We start from the raw sequence: 16,205 nt of genomic DNA on the forward strand, positions 1-16,205 counted from the left end.
CAACTGACAGCAGTTTGAACTCCAAATAATCAGAATTCAGCCATTCTGTCCACAGTCCATCCCATCCAATCATGCATTTACTCAGAAGACGTTTTTTTGTAACATTTATAAAGGCCAGTGCCTTACAGTCTGTCTCTTCAGCAACAGCTTTGTACACAGTTCACAAGGAGTTTGCCATTTTAACACTGATATATTTAGAGAGGAAAACCACTACCCACATACGACTATGAAAAAATGAGAAGCTTCCAAAGAAAAAAGACGATTTTGCTGGTTAGCTCAGGTTGAGATCCAGTTTTCTGATTATGAACACAGTTCTATATTTTAAGATAACATATTTAGGAATGAGTTTAAGAAAGATTATTTTTCGTAAATATCATCTAGTTTGTATATCATTTACTCAATGTTTAGAAGGAAAAGTAGATTATTACATACAGTCACTCTGGAATACCATGTGCTTGATGGATCTAGGTGGCGTAGTTGGTCATCAAGCTGTGAAATGGAGCATGGGTAGTGGAAAAATAGACAATCACTGAGCGTACATCCAATCATAGCGCTTAGGAGGATTAGATGAACACTAAACAAAGGATGCTGAATGTGACGGTGGTCACAAAAGGGGGAGCATATATAATAGAGCTGGACAAACATGTTACAAAAGGGCATGTTACAAAAGAAATGCTGAGCTGCTCTCTTATATCGCCTCTTATTCTCTCTCTTCTACAACGCAACCCAGTTTTCCATCCCAAATCCTCATAACTCTCTTCTGTTCATATCAGCAAGAATTTGTGCAGAGATATATGGGTCATATAGTCCAAATCTGGAGGTGATATGTGGGCCATAAAATAGAGCTTAGGCCTGAAAACTGAGAACTGAAAAGAGCTCTTTATAAAAGTAACATTATCTAACATTTTCCACAATCACTTAGTTAGGTAGACTGCCTGTTTTTATTTTTAAAAGAAAAACAACACATTTTATTGCTATTATTAAGATGATCCACAAAGTTCATGCTATTTAGAAAGTAGAAAAAGTCTCGCTGTATACTTGACATTTTGACATTCTGTGATATTGATAACAAGCACAATATCACTTTTAATGTGATGACTTCCATGTTGGTCCAGTTTTTCTAACAGGAAGCATGTTGCAGTACTATTGCATTATTAATGACATGCAAATGAAATAGGTCCAGTTTACTTATCTGCTACAAAAAGTTAAATCAGGTTGGCAACCTTACAGTTTCAGTTTATAATGTTATAGGTCGCAGTTTTAGATATAGAACCATTTTAACCGGCAAAGACAGTCACACACAAGGCTGTTTTTTATCAGAATATACAATGTGCTGCAAAGCAAGTGTATCATTTGCACTGGTTGGGCAGTTTTAGTCACTGTTACTCATTCATGGTTCATTGTCTTGTTTTTTTACACAGTTTAAAAATATAGCACATTTGTCATACTCATCTGTAACCTTTAAAGAGCAATAAATTATGTTTTACTGGTTTGGACTTCTTTACTTTCATGATCAGCATGAATATTAAGTTGTAATATTCTGAGAATAAAGTCGATATATTTTGATAATGAAGTTGAAATTACGAGAATAAAGTCGAAATGTTTTGAGAATTAAGTCGAAATGTTTCGAGAATAAAGTCGAAATGTTTCGAGAATAAAGTCGAAATGTTTCGAGAATAAAGTCGAAATGTTTCGAGAATAAAGTCGAAATGTTTCGAGAATAAAGTCGAAATGTTTCGAGAATAAAGTCGAAATGTTTCGAGAATAAAGTCGAAATGTTTCGAGAATAAAGTCGAAATGTTTCGAGAATTATGTCGAAATGTTTCGAGAATTAAGTCGAAATGTTTCGAGAATTAAGTCGAAATGTTTCGAGAATTAAGTAGAAATGTTTAGAGAATAAAGTCGAAATGTTTCGAGAATAAAGTCGAAATGTTTCGAGAATAAAGTCGAAATGTTTCGAGAATAAAGTCGAAATGTTTCGAGAATAAAGTCGAAATGTTTCGAGAATAAAGTCGAAATGTTTCGAGAATTAAGTCTAAATGTTTCGAGAATAAAGTCGAAATGTTTCGAGAATTAAGTCGAAATGTTTCGAGAATTAAGTCGAAATGTTTCGAGAATTAAGTCGAAATGTTTCGAGAATTAAGTCGAAATGTTTCGAGAATTAAGTCGAAATGTTTCGAGAATTATGTCGAAATGTTTCGAGAATAAAGTCGAAATGCTTCGAGAATTAAGTCGAAATGTTTCGAGAATTAAGTCGAAATGTTTCGAGAATTATGTCGAAATGTTTCGAGAATTAAGTCGAAATGTTTCGAGAATAAAGTCGAAATGTTTCGAGAATAAAGTCGAAATGTTTCGAGAATAAAGTCGAAATGTTTCGAGAATTAAGTCGAAATGTTTCGAGAATTAAGTCGAAATGTTTCGAGAATTAAGTCGAAATGTTTCGAGAATTAAGGCGAAATGTTTCGAGAATTAAGGCGAAATGTTTTGAGAATTAAGTCGAAATGTTTCGAGAATTAAGTCGGAAATTTTTCGAGAATTAAGTCGAAATATTTAAAGAAAAAAAGTAAAAAATTTCGAGAATAAAATCTAAATTATGAGAATAGAGTCGAAATGTTTTAAGAATAAATTTGAAATGTTTTGAGAACAAAGTCAAAATGTTTCGAGAATTAGGTCGAAATGTTTTGAGAATAAAATTGAAATTACCAGATTTTGAGAATAACGTCAAAATTATTAGAATTTAATTGTAGCAATTAAAAATAAAATAAAATAAAATTTTGAGAGTGTAGCCTGAGCATGCAAATGGCCCGGATTGGGAGCACCTGGAGAAGTTGTCAGGCCACCGGAATTTATTTGAATATATGTGGGATTATTAGCAGAAATTATACCATGTGTCATACTCGCAGTATGCTTGGAAATAATTATTCATTATTTGTAGCGCACCAGCCACCCAGTAATCGCAATAATTTTGTGCTTTGTTGCTTTTAATATAACAGCTCAGCTTTCAAATTCTGTCAGTTTTATCATGAAATACAAATGATGTGTTTTTTTCTCTTTATTTAAAGTTTATAGCATGATATAAACATGAAGGAACATCAGAAGGAATTAAAATACAGTCTAGCCTAATTTAATGAAATAAATGTTTCATTGTAATTGGAAAGATGACTGATTCACATGCCGCTTAAAATGAGGTGAATACAGCGATCTGTCACGCCACATTAAAGAGCATGAAAAACACATTGTTGTAATAGACGTATTGTTTGTATTTCGCTATACAATGGAGATTTTGGGATATCTCCTGGGGCTCCCAATCTGGGTCATTTGCATGTGCATTAGGATAGAATATACTCTCAAAATATTATAACTTTAATCTCGTAATTACTACGAATGAATTCTCATAGTTATTTTGAATTTATTCTTGAAAGATTTAAACTTTATTCTCATAATTTCTACTTTTTTCTCTAAATATTTTGACTTTTTTCTTAAAACATTTCAACTTTATTCTTGTAATTTCGACTTTATTCTCAAAATATTTATTTACGAGAATAAAGTCAAAATATTTTGAGAATATCTTCTCAAAGTATTTGGACTTTATTCTCGTAATTCCGACTTTATTTTCAAAATATTTTGACTTTATTCTCAAAATATTTTGACTTTATTCTCGTGATTCCGACTTTATTTTCAAAATATTTTGTCTTTATTCTCATAATTCCGACTTTATTCTCAAAATATTTTGACAATTTTTTCACAAAATATTTGGACTTTATTCTCAAAATATTTGGACTTTATTCTCGTAATTATGACTTTATTCTCAAAATATTTTGACTTTATTTTTTTTAAATATTTTAACTTTATTCTCGTAATTCCGACTTTATTCTCAAAATGTTTTGACTTTATTCTCAAAATATTTTGACTTTATTCTCGTAATTCCGACTTTATTCTCAAAATATTTGGACTTTATTCTCGTAATATTTTGACTTCATTCTCAAAATATTTTGACTTTATTCTCAAAATATTTTGACTTTATTCTCATAATTCAGACTTTATTCTCAAAATATTTAGACTTTATTCTCACAATTCCATCTTTATTCTCGAAATATTACGACTTTAATCTTGTAATCTCATTGCTGTTATCTTAATCTGTAATATCTTAATTTGTGTTCTGAAGATAAACTAAGGTTTTACGGGTTTGGAACGACATGAGGGTTTGTATGTCAATGACAGAATTTTAATTTTTTGGTGAACTATTCTTTTAAGCAGTAACATTTTGTAACTTTTCTGTTTTCATTTATTTTAAAATAGAATTTATGCCTCACAGGTCCTTCAGAAACCATTCTAATATGCTGATTTAGTGCTAAAGAGGTACTTCCTGAAGTCCCTGATAAAATATCAAATATTATTATTTTACTAAATGATGTCCTCAATGAACTCAATTGAACAGCTGAATGCATTAAAATGGTAACAAAATCAGGCATCAATGTATAGGCAAAAAAAAAAAAAAAGATTCATTATATAACTGTAGGCCTCCATGTTAGAGTATCCACATATAAGAGAAATTGTATTTTACATTCAGGTCTAAAGAACTTTCTCACTACAATTATGTTAATAGCACCAGAAACACTCTTGAACACATCCTGATCATATCTTATAGACTCTAAACATGATATAAGACTGATGACTGATTATAAGACTTTTAAGTTCTTCATGCTAAAATTCCAGGCTTGTTTCGTGTATTTAGTTTTGAGTTTGAGTCTATACTTAAACCGTTCTGAATATTTTGTAGAAAAGCCTGTCTTGATGCCATGTAACGTTTACGCCGGTTGGCTCTGTAGACCTCCAACCGCTGGGCCTCTGCAGTGGGGTCTTCCAGAGCTCCTTCCCACCTCAAGCTGTCCTGTTCAAGGTGAGTCAAATCAGATTTGTCCTCCTCTGTTTGAACCACTTCTGATACACCCTTGGGATTTTTGGATTTGCTGCTTTTTCGTTCTTTGGCTTTGGTCTGACCTTTGCTCTGAGCATCACTCATCTCTCCGTTGGTCCACTGCTCTGTCTGGAGTTTCTCTAGAGGAAAGTCAGACGGGTAGATGGATTACGAGTTAATCTCCCAGCACAGAGAAACTACAGAAGGTTTAAAATATATCACTGTGCTTCTGAAACAATGCCAGCTATCAACTAATGGTACTAAAAGGAGGCAGCTCAATCAACACAAGTGAAAAACTGTTGAAGATAGACTGTAATGATAAATGTTTTGGTAATGTTATTAAGTTGATAGCACAGAAAAATGTATATGGGTCATTCCTGGGATTCATAACAATTAAATTTGGAATATACATTTTTTTCAACTACATATTATTCATTTTCTACCTCATTTTCTACCTACCCCACATAATGTGACACGCCAAACATCCCCCCAAAAAAATTCCCATCTCAGGCATTAATAACCTTTTATTATTTTCAGTTTTACAGACTGAGACCTTTTTTTCTCAACCCTGTAATGGACAAAATGGGATTGGTTTACAAAGGATTTTACACAGAACTTGTTATAAAAAACACCTACTTACTATTAAATGCTTACATTATTGCCAAAAGTCACAGAAACTATGCACATGGACATTAAAATGCTTGGTTTAAGATAGATATTAATAAGACATTATTTTATGCTAAAAAATATTAATATGCAATAATTATTTTCATTCATTATAATGGGTACCAAAGTATTGTGAAAAGCTTTGAACTGAAATATGATAATTTCCCAGGAATGACCCATATTTCTAATTCTAATCTTAAATGTCCAAGTATTTGATTTTTTTTCCCCCATTGGCAGATTTTTTTTTTACTGGTTTTAAGCATAAACCTTATTATTTAAAGGGATGGTTCACCAAATAAATATTATTTTTTTTGTCATTAATTACTTATACTCATGTCATTCTAAACCCATAAGACCTTCGTTCATCTTTAAAACACAAATTAAGATATTTTTGATTAAATCTAAGCACTTTCTGACCCTGCATAGACAGCAACACAACTGACACATTCAAGACCTAGAAAGGTATAAAGACATCTTAAAATAGTACATGTGACATCAGTAAACATTCTGACATAGAACGTCCATCTCTTTTATTACATTGTCTGCATATTCTGGTTCGAATAAGTCAGGGTGGGTAAAAAATTGCAAGTCATCCTCTTTGTCGAAATCGGCAGACATGTTTGCGAAGACTGTTTTATGTACAGCTTGCATCTTCCTCAGCTTGTAAACAAGGCACAGTGCATCCATGTTCTACGCCAGCAGCACCACTCAAATGCCGTGGGACAGAAGAGAGGAAATTGTTGAATAAAGTTATTGTTGTTTTCTTTGCGCACAAAAAGTATTCTTGTAGCTTCATAAAATTAAGGTTGAACCATTGATATCACATGGACATTTTACCGATGTCCTTACTACCTTTCTGGGTTCGTAAACGTGTCAGTTGCATTGGTGTCTCTGCAGGGTCAGAAAGCACTCAGATTTAATCAAAAATATTTTAATTTGTGTTTTGAAGATAAACTAAGGTCTTGTGGGTTTGGAATGACATGAGGGTGAGCCATTAATGACGGAATTATCATTATCATCCAAAAATGCAACTTCTGTCATCATTTACTAACCCTGATGTCATTCAAAACCATTATGAGGTTATTTCCTTCTTCTGTTAAACACATAAGACATTGTGAAGAATAACCTGGCTACTATTGACTTCCATTGTATGAGCCAAAAACTAAATTAAGGAATTTTTCAAAGTATCTTCTTTAATGTTCCACAGAAGAAAGTAATTCATACAGGTTTGAAACAATATGAGGAAAATTATGACAGAATTTTAATTTATTGTTTTCCAACAGCAATTTTCATATGTGACCCTGGACCACAAAACCAGTCATAAGGGTCAGTTTTTTTAAATTGAAATTAATACATCAACTGAAATCTGAATAAATAAGCTTTCCACTGATTTGTTAGGATAGGATAATATTTGGCCTATATATTATAGCTATTTGAAAATCTGGATTCTGATATTCAAATATTGAGAAAATCGCCTTTAAAGTTGTCCAAATTAAGTTCTTAGCAATGTATGTTAAGTTTTTATGTATTTACTGTAGGAAATGGACAAAATATCTTCATGGAACTTGATCTTTACTTAATATCCTATTGATTTTTGGCATAAAAGAAAAATCTATAATTTTGACACATACATTTTATTTTTGGCTATTGCTACAAATATACCCGTGCTACTTATGACTTGTTTTGTGGTCCAGGGTCACACATGACATGATTCAAAATCTCTCAGCTCTAGTCATTTTAACAAACAACCTCACCTGAATCCCTTGGCTGGTTATTGCCATTCCTCGATTTCTTTTTCTCTTTTGTTGCGTCTTTCCTCTTCTTTTTGCTCTCTTTCATTGTGGCACTCAAAGGTGGGACGTGAAACTCTTTTTTAACTGAAATCTCCTCTCGCATGTTTGTTGTTTGAGAAGCTCCTTTAATCCGTCGGTCTCTAAACGATGCCATGTTTTACTAACACAATACTTACTGACGTCCTAATTTAATTTAAAATTTACGTTAAATCAAAGCAATTCCATGGGTATTAAAGGAGATATTATAACATTTATAAACTGTAACATCGATAAAATTTAGTTGGTAGCGCGCAAAACTGAAGGTCGTTTGAGCGTGATGACGCATCTCCATGGAAACAGAACTCCTCCTATGTTCCCAACAGGAATGAGGAAAACAGTCTTGCATATCTGAGATAACTGGAGATATTTCACACTTGCCATGCAATAACAGTACGCATAATATTAGATTAGACTTGAACAGAACCAAGAGAGTTAGCCTTTAACAAGTGCAAAATGCGAATAGTATAAAGCAATAAATATTCTACTCAAAAGTGATCATACGACCTGTTTTTGGCTTAGACACTGACCCTATACTTAGAACAAGGCCATTAGTTAGAGGGAAGAACATGGTGCTGCATGGGCAGCCAAATTTAGTAACAGCAATAAAGGTTACAGAGGGGAATCATAAGGCGAAACAGCAGCCAGACATTTTTATTGACATTTTAATTTATAAATGCAGACCCTTTTTGTTTCTGAGTTGTTTCCTAAGTGCTTGTTGAGGGTAATATCCTCTTTTTCCGTACATTTCGAAATGAATGTTCTATTGTGTACACACCTGGCATGTTTTGCATTTTTATTTTATTGAAATTAACTTTGAAGGAAAAGAACTTTAGGGCATGTTCGGTAAACTTTAACAAGCACCGATTGGCTGGAAACGGATCGTCCCTGAGCAGGAAACGCTGTAATTGGTTGGAATCATGTAGCCCCGCCCCTTTCCTTGGGAGTCGAGGCTTAGCGTTGGCTGAAGTGGAAGTCAGTTATAATCTACGGAAGACAGTCGTCATAGCGAACCCTTGACGTCGCAGATCAAGTGGCCAGCTGTTACTAATCGCGTCACTCCCTTTGCCAGCTGATCGCAGACACCGGTAAACGTGAGAGACGAGAACGGAGGAATCACTTCACCACTGAGGTGAGCGTTTACGTGAATCAACTTTTCATATATTAACCAGCTTCGTAGTTAATCTAATCCACAGTCTGTTTCTGTCGGGTTTTGGATAGAACAGCTTTATTAGCTCCGGGGAAAGGCGAGGCAGTTCACTTAGGTGGGGCGGAAAAAAATCTGATTCTTCAGAGACACGAATACGCGTTATATTCGCGATAGAATGAAAAGATACAATATTAGAACAGAACATCATCGAATATGTTGGATACCGGGCGGAGGTCATTACATAAGTTTCATTCCATTATACCGGCCAAACTTCCAGCCTACTAAAGCCTTCACTCGAGGGCGCAAATCGGTACGAGTGTAATCTGTGTATCTAAAGTTCTCTCAAGAAAAATCTAATCCGACGCAGAAAAGACATGTTGAGCAAATACAAGATAGTTATTCAGTACAATCACGTCAGTCCTTTTTATTGCTGCATAGATGCCAACGTGTCAGCTAAAGTGTTTCCTGATTTGGTTGGGTAAGGACATCCTTATGTAATTCATTCACCTCTGATTAGGAAATCTCCATAGCTTTTGCTCGATATGTGCCGTTACAATCGGTTTTGCTGGTCACTGAACGTTTCAATGGAATATAACCGATTTAGGAAGTGACGTAAGAAACGTTACATATGCTCTGATAGTAGCCATTTCATGTATACCCTTTTGTAGTTAAATGTCATGGCTGTTTTTTTGTTTCACATAAATGACAATTGCCTTTTTTTAATCCCATGATACTATAAGTTACTGTTAAGTTATCGTTACAACCTTTAAATGTGCATAATTGTTTTAAATGTTTAAACTAGAGTAAAATCTATATAAGAACAGTGTGCATTTTAAAGTCTATGTGGATAGATTGTCTGTGAAGAGCAGGCCGCAGGCCTTAGAGTGTTTTCTAAAGACGTCACTTAGTGACACTAAGACAGTGCGTATCAGCAGAAATCCTCAAAGATGTTCCTCATGACATTTTATATCTGTTTTATGTATTTTTTTTGAGTCATAGCAAGTCAAACAAATCCAAGAATAGGCCGTTCTTCTGAATTGGTGTTCAAATCAGCTCTTCAAAATACAGAAAACTAACTTTTCCAGCCTTTTCCTCATGTTTGTGGAATCCGTTTATAAACTCGGACTGTACTTTACCCTGTTGTGGATGTGGAAGGTGGGTTGTGTTGCTTAAGATCAACCAGCTGTAATAAAAAGCAAATGTGTTTCCAACTGACAAAACCACCACGTCTCTTTTCACCATACTTCCCTCAGTAATGAGACATTTAAACTTGTTTCTTTTGTAAGACGGGACAAATGTTTTTAAATACAAAATGGCATGTTTCTGTATTGATGCCAGTGCATTAAAATGGCCACCATTTGCCCTGCCTGCAGAATCCATGGCAAGTCAGTACTCGGTCACATCTGATTCAGCCTCAGGCTTTGCAATGCGATGATTTTTCCCTCCGCCCTTAAACGCAAAGAGCGATGGAGACATCTTCCCACCCTGTTCTTCAGTTTTCACACACTAACTGATTCAGTCTTTTGTTTGCTCATAGATATCACTTTGTCAGCTCTGAGAAAAGAGATCAGCATTAGGACAAAGTCAGAGTTTAACTGTATGGCTTATGCTTGTGCATGACAACTGATCACGTTGGCTGCAGATGAGCAGTTGTATTGTTAGTTCTTGTGGAAACACTTTAGATACCAAGGGTCGAAAAATTTCTTGGTACCATGATGTGCTAACAATGTAGGCTAGTGTGTTAGCCATTAGCAGTGCGAGCTGACCTTAATGTTTCCCTTTTCCATTCACGCATTGCAGCTTGTGTACACCCAGACCAGATCAATAGATCGACTGGTGACGGGGGAATGAGACGAGCGTGTTCGGATATGCAAACATTGTCAATTCAGGCTAATTTGCTTGCACTGCTGCGCCGCCCCTGGAAATTTAAAATGAACATCCATTTATTTCGTTTTAGGTGATTTGTATAGCATTTGATGTTGAGTCCAAAGTTTTGAGGTAGAATAAATGTCATATAATGATTAATAAAGTAAAGTAACACATAGGCCCGGTTTCACAGAAAGGGCTTAGACTAAGCCAGGATTAAACCATAGTTTACTTGGGACATTTAAGTACTTTTTTATAAATGTGCTTAGAAAAAAATATTACTGGTGTGCATTTTAAGACAAAACAAAGGCACTGATATATTTTAAAATCAGTCAGTGCAAGTTTCTTTCATTTGAAACGGCTCAGACTTACATTTTAGTCTAGGACTAGGCTTAAGCCTTGTCTGTGAAACCAGGGGATAATGTCACAAATTCAGTGCTTGTGTAATATAATCAAGTCCTCCGTTTCTCAATTGGAAACCTTTCTAGTTTCTAGCTGAACTGAACACTAGCGGCAGTAAAATATGAAAAACTAGTATTCCTGTACACAGAAATTATGATTACAGTGGTAGATTGTCAATTAATATTTTTTTTCCATTGCACAACTATGTTATGAACTCAAAACATTGTAATCATGGTTCATAGCTAATAGTGTAGCTAATATGTTATTTTCAAACACAATCAAGCATTACAATTTTAGCGCCACTAACCGTTAACTCTGTAGCTCACCTGGTGCAAAATTCCATTTGTGGTGTGAAGTAAAAGTCCTGTAAAACACAAGTCGCAATAAAAGATGGCATCAGCAAATGAGTTTTTATGTCACGTTTGCATCTATTTTTGCTATTGGTTAGATTTGGTGCAGCTAATACTTAATTCTCAAATGCAATCAAGCATTTTAAGCTTAACTCGACTTTTAAGCGCCATTAACCAGCTCCATATGTTTTTTTTTTTTTTTTTTTTAAATGTAGTATAGCTAAATGGCTTCATAAACTAGCTCCATTACCTGGCTCCATATGCATGAATTTTCTGACATAGTAAACTTGCTCTGTAGCTCACCTGGTACAACGTTACATTTAAGATGTGAAGTCAAAAGATAGTTAACACTGTTGGTTAGATTTGGTTAGCTGATACGTCATTTTTAAATGTGATCGAGTGTTAACTTTTTAGCGTCATTAAGCAGCTCCATATGTATGAATTTTCTGACGTAGTAAACTTGCTCTGTACCTCACCTGGTAAAACATTTAAGATGTGAAGCACAAGTCCCGTAAAACACAAGTTGCCTTGCGTTGAAGCCAGAAGATGGCTCCAGCAAATTAGTTTTTATCTCACATTTGCGTTTAACGCTATTGGTTAGATTTAGTATAGCTAATACGTACTTTTCGAACACGTTCAAGCATTAATTTATTTAGTGTAGCCAGTAATACATTTTTTTCAAACGTGATCGAGCCTTAATTTTTTAATGGCAGTAACCAGCTCTGTATGTATGAATTTTCTGATGTAGTAAACTTACTCTGTAGCTCATCTGGTACAAACATTTGAAATGTGAAGCACAATTCCCATAAAACACAAGTTATAAAAAAATAGCTTTAGCAAATGCGATTTTCTTATGTTCGTCTTTAACACTGTCGGTTAGATTTAGTGTAGCTAATACGTAATTTTTCAAACGCGTTCAACCCGTAATTTTTCAAACGCCAATAACCATCTCCGTATGTTTGAATTTTGATGTAGTAAACTTGCTCTGTAGCTCACCTGGTACAACATTACCTTTGAGATGTAAAGCACAAGTCCTGTCAAACACAAGTTGGCTTGTGTTGAAGCCAAAAGATGGCTGTAGCAAATTAGTTTGTCTCACGTTTGTATTTAACGCTATCGATTAGATTTAGAGTAGCTAATGCTAACTTTTTAGCGCCACTCACCTGACATTTTATTTCCAAACTGTCGTGATACATACACTTGCCAGTGTAATAAAACGTTAACCGATTCACGTTCCTCTGTTTGGGATAAATGCACTTTTATCGCCAATCTGTAATCATATCTACTTATTTTAATATGATACCACTTTCAATAGTTAAAAAGATTGTTTTAAAACATGCTTGATAGTCCTGGTCACCATTAACTTTCATTATATAGAAAAGTGAAGCTTGAACGCTCTAATAAATATCTTGTTTTGTGTTCCACACATGAACAAAAATTATGCAGGTTTCAAAGAATGGGGTGCATACATGACAGAACTGTGTTTTTTTTTGGGTGAATTAACCATTTAAGCTTTCCGTGTGAGAATGAAACATTTGAGTCACGCGTAATATTCAAACTGTTTATCATTTTGTGATTGTCATAGATGACATTATGTCTGAATTGTGCTCTCAAGGCTTTACCTTGTCCTCTGGCCTCCACCCCCAATGCCTGCTGATTCATGTCTGCGTGTCTGCGCTGGCTTGCTGGATGGGGGAGGGTGGAATGAACGAGGGACACGGAGTACTGAAAAAGAATGGTAGATGATTACCAAACGCAGCACAGGGAGGGAAAGCAAGACGGAAAGTGCGAGCAACCTGAATCTGTGTCATAGAGTTTGCATGATTCAGTGTCATGTTTCTGCGCGTTGGAAAATATAGACAAAACACGATTATAAGCAGGAATGTTCTGCAAGTTTATATCAGCATGACTTGCTGGGGATCTGAGGAATGGCGGGCATTCTTGGGCCTCATTTATGAAGCTCAAACATCATGACTGACAAATCGTTGTTCAGTTTTGCTAGTAACAGTTACGTAAGAATGATTTGCAAATGTGAAGCTACTTGTGTCCAAAGAATTATTCAGATATACATTAACAGTCTGTTTTCTTACACAAAGCCCTCTGAAACAGTGTATAAGATGCTGAAAAGAAGAAACAATGATAAAAGCAACATTTTTTTTCCTTTCAAGCAATAAATCCTTTACTTAAAATGAAACTTAATGTTATTAATGGCCTGGTTTCATAGACAGGGCTTAGCCTAAACCAGGATTAGGCCATAGTTCAATTAAGACATTTAAGTCATTTTTATAAATGTGCCTAAGAAACTGGTGTGCATCTTGAGACAAAACAAAGGCACTGATATATTTTCAGATCAGTCAGTGCAAGTTTCTTTCAGTTGAAACAGCTTAGACTTACATTTTAGTCTAGGACTAGGCTTAAGCCATGTCTGTGAAACCGGGGGTAAGTTTACCAAGTTAACAAGCAGAATTTGCTTAAAAATGTTAGATATTACAATGAACCAATAGGACAAATGACAGTGAACTGGTCTGAAACACACTTAAAATGATCCTGGGTTGAACCATGTATGTTTTAGTTTATTAAATTAAGTGTCATATTCAGTGTTGCGGAAAGTTCCTTTTAAAAGTAATGCATTACAATATTGCGTTACTCCCTAAATTAATTGCGTTACGTTTTATGGAAAGTAATGTGGTACTTTTCAAATCTGGGTTTGTTTTTAATATAAAAAGTTATGCTTTTGGCAAATGAACACCAAAAGCCTGAAGGAAAAGTAAATTTACATCTACACAAAAGAACACATAAGAAAGTTCAACACTCCTCAGCAATTAAAAAAAAGAACAGCAAATGTTAGTTCATCCTGAGTAATTTTTGCTTGTGGTAGTGTGGTTGAATTGGATCATCGAAGGCCAGCAGCCAAGACACTGGTTAATAAAATGGGATTAAATACATAAAGGATAATTGTATTTGTAAAGGTTATTTTGATATTTAATTTAACATATTTAATTATTGCAGGTTTGTGTCATATTCTAAATTGCATTTTACTGTTTGTATTGCTTTTTCGGAATACTGAATCTGTTTTCTGTGAGAGAGATTAATTAATGCATGTTTACATTTATTTTAGAACTAGAAACTTCAGAGTTCTCTCAGCAAGGGGGACAGGAGATCAATCAATAAATGGCAAAAAAGAAAAACAAGTGCGTTACTTATTTGAAAGTAACTTGTAACTTTTTCTTGTAAATTAAAAAGTAATGTTACTTTACTAGTTACTTGAAAAAAGTAATCTGATTACATAACTCGCGTTACTTGTAATGTGAGTTACGTAATATTTGTATTTTGATGGTACTCTGTGCTCTCTATAGAAATGAAAAAGTAATCTTCTGTCTTGTTTTTATCTTCTAGGTTTGTAGTGGATGCTGATGAGTGAATATTGGCTGACCTACCGCAGTTCTTCTCTGGCAAACTTTATGACCCTGTCCTGACGCTAAAGCTGCCAGCTGAAGAACTGTTGTGGTCAGCTCTAGCCAGCATGCACCATTTTCATCTGAGAGTGTGGATCTTATTCATTTGGATCATCTCTGACGTAGATCTCTGACGATCTTTTAAAATTCACTTTTTTGTCACTGAAACAGAAAATATTTAAATCGGAACATTTTGTAAATGATTATTACGTTTTGGTCTTATTTCCTAAATATATTTAAAATATTTTCAAAATGTAATCAAACTGATTTTTTTTTTCCCCTAAAATTTTATTCTTAATATCTGCTCAAGAATTAAATCTAAAAGTGAATTGCAAGCCATGGTGTTTGTTTTGGAATATTGAAATATCAAACAATTTAATAAATGAGTGTTTTATAATAAATATTGGATGTATGTAGTATATTTTGCATGGCAGAGGTAATTGAAAACAGTCTTCTGTACATTTAGCCTCCGCAAAAGTTGCTGCTTGGGCATAAGCTAAAGAGGAATCTACCACGTGTCCAGTAATGGACAAATCTCTATATGCATGTGGTCTGCATCTTATCTCATCCACAGAGGTTCACATTTTTAAAGCTACTTCAGATAAGGGTACAGCACTTATACAACTTTTAAATGATTTGTGGTTTAGGCAGCAGCTTAAGTAATGCATTATGAGCACTAAATAACAGTAAGGTAGTCTCTCTTGACTGGCTGAAACAGGTTGACTCAAAGCCATTATTAGAAATATTGCGAGGGAATTTTGACTGAGAGAGACTGTGGCTTTGGTAACAAGTGTCAGGTCTGTGTTAATCCATAATTTTAAGAAAAGTACATTTTTGCCTCATCTCAAAACAACTTAACATAGATTCACAATTTCATATAAGATTCACTTATAAAATTAAGTTCAAGAAACGTATATTTTTCATACATTTTAGGTTGGGGAAAGTTATCACTCACGTTTAAAATGCTAGAGATGTATTAATTACAATATCGATTGGCCTGAACTATTGTTATCTTGCACTGGTTTAAGTGTTATGTAGAATATGACAGATAGAGGGCGTCAGTGGTTGGTTGGACAGTAAGGCTTATCAGAGCCGCTAGTTTACCAAGCATTTACTGAAACATTTTCCACTCTTACCATTTTCCACCCTTTCCTTATGCCCGGCCGTTCCAGTAACCCCTAGCTGCAGAACACTTACGTCACAGCAGTCTCAGACAGCAGCGTCAAGCCTGTGGTGGACGTAGCAAAAGTCATTTTATTAAGCATAGCACCATGTAGTGTTTAGATCATTTCAGAGTTTTAGCCTACATTGATGTCAAATCAGCATTTTATTGTATGATTTAATCAGATGATGGATGGATGAGGTACCTGATCCAAAACAAGGTGAGCTTATTAGGCTTTCATAAAACAAAGCTACTAATACAAATTATGTATTTGCCATATTCTTTCCAGGAATAACTGAATGATATTCTATTATTTTAGAGTGTCCCACAACATTTGGCTGGCACTGTTGACTGTTGGATCTTCAGGTTGATGGTGAGGAAAAGGAAGAGAAATTATATATATATAT

General features: G+C 34.6%; 1 long non-coding RNA gene across 1 annotated transcript; it reads left to right on the plus strand.

Annotated features, from left to right (window-relative positions):
- The first annotated feature begins 14,203 nt into the window (after positions 1-14,203).
- LOC141291886 (uncharacterized) lies at positions 14,204-15,037 on the plus strand. Its single transcript, XR_012340405.1, has 2 exons — positions 14,204-14,372; positions 14,578-15,037. It is a non-coding gene; the product is annotated as an uncharacterized lncRNA (long non-coding RNA).
- The last annotated feature ends 1,168 nt before the right edge of the window (positions 15,038-16,205 follow it).

Source organism: Garra rufa, chromosome 19 (assembly GCF_049309525.1).
Source record: "Garra rufa chromosome 19, GarRuf1.0, whole genome shotgun sequence".
Classification (NCBI taxonomy): Eukaryota; Metazoa; Chordata; class Actinopteri; order Cypriniformes; family Cyprinidae; genus Garra; species Garra rufa.